The sequence below is a fragment of the Morone saxatilis genome, unplaced genomic scaffold (genome assembly GCF_004916995.1).
Source record: "Morone saxatilis isolate NCDOM2014 unplaced genomic scaffold, NCSU_SB_2.0 Contig24, whole genome shotgun sequence".
Taxonomy (NCBI): Eukaryota; Metazoa; Chordata; class Actinopteri; family Moronidae; genus Morone; species Morone saxatilis.
The window spans coordinates 17,802,859-17,804,381 of NW_023339807.1; the positions used below are offsets into that span (position 1 = coordinate 17,802,859).

General features: G+C 38.7%; 1 protein-coding gene across 3 annotated transcripts in view; it reads left to right on the forward strand.

Annotated features, from left to right (window-relative positions):
* The window catches only part of cicb (capicua transcriptional repressor b), a 29,547-nt gene that overhangs the window by 6,970 nt on the left and 21,054 nt on the right, over nt 1-1,523 (forward strand). The gene's annotated exons all lie outside the window — the stretch shown is intronic.

Consider the following 1,523-nt stretch of genomic DNA (forward strand, 5'->3'; position numbering starts at 1 on the left):
TTTTTTTCTGCTGATTAAATACCAGCCAACCAATAATAAACTATGTTGTGCTTCATAATAAGTATATAATAAGTCTAATTCAGCTAAACAACCGTTCAGTCAGCAATCACAGATACAAAAAAGTATCAAATTATTGTGTTTTTTTTTTTAAAGTAATGTAATATCTCGTCTGAGAACTGAGCCCAGTGTAATACAGAGTTAGATTCACATTAACATGCCACGACCTGTGTGTGTGTTGATGCCCAGTGAAAGAAGCTCCTGGTAGCCAACATGCTGTCGTCCCATATGGCTTCCTCCAGTCGTCTGTCCACCATCCTCATGTCTGCTGGTAACACTGAAATAAATGCTAAGACTGGTCACCTGACCCCTGTAAGCCACAGAACAGGCACCTGTGATTCAGCAGGTCAGGTCACTAGACTTGTTGGAATCACTGCTGCTCACAAAAACAATAGTTTATTCACTTTATTCACTAAATATACTGAATTCAGCAGAAGAAGAAGAAGAAGAAGAATTCGTGCCGGCCGTCTCGGTAACTCAGAGTTTATCTGATGAACAGGACTATTTTACGTCACGTGTCATATTTAAGAGCCAAACACAAAACAAAATGACCAAAGTAATAATGAAATTGTTGTTAGTCTGCATTTTAAATGCAAATAAAAAAGGGACTAGATGGATGCAAAATTCATTCTGTGTATTAATGTGTGTGAGTGTGAATGTGGTTGAAACTGCAAAAGAGAAAATGTATGCATGGGCATGCATGCTTTAGTGTTTTTGTGTTTTCTATAGGGATTAGACTGTACGTTAAACAGGATTAGCTTTGTTGATATTCAAGAGTCCCTCTTATATTCCAAGTCATTATAGACAGAAACTTCGTGGCTGAGTGGAAGCAATCATACCTAAACTATATAGACGAGGCACAGTGCGACAGCATGGATTTATATTAGAAAGAAAAAGGAAAGTTTGATGAGAAATCTGAAGAAAAAGAAAATAATGGAGGAGAGAAGAAGTGTAACTGTTGTCTGCATTGAATCAGTGCTACACAAGAAATTAACATTTAAAGACCAAAGCAAAAGTGTGTATAGACCGTGTGGGCTGGATGTATGTAGGCCAGTTATGGACTGTTGTTTTTCATTTTCGGTTTAAGAGAGTGAAAAAAGGGGATTAGATCAGAAAGAGAATGAGGATTGCCTCGGAGAGGACGACAGCGAAGATGAATAAAGATGAAGAAGGAGGAAAAAAAAGAGGATTCAACAGCAAGTTTTGTACAAATCTTGCGGTTGTTTATTTCGTGAAAAAGTCTGACCAACATCCTTATTAGTGTGTGTGTGTGTGTGTGTGTGTGTGTGTGTGAGACTTCCTGACCCTTGTGACTATTATCTTCTTACTCACTACAAACTATTTCCGCTGACCCTCGCTGTGTGTTCATGTGTTTGTTTATTACTCATGTAACGATATAGTGAAACAAGGTGTGGGCAGCATTCATGGCCGGCGAAACTGAGGTGGGTTGAGTGTGTGTGTGTGTG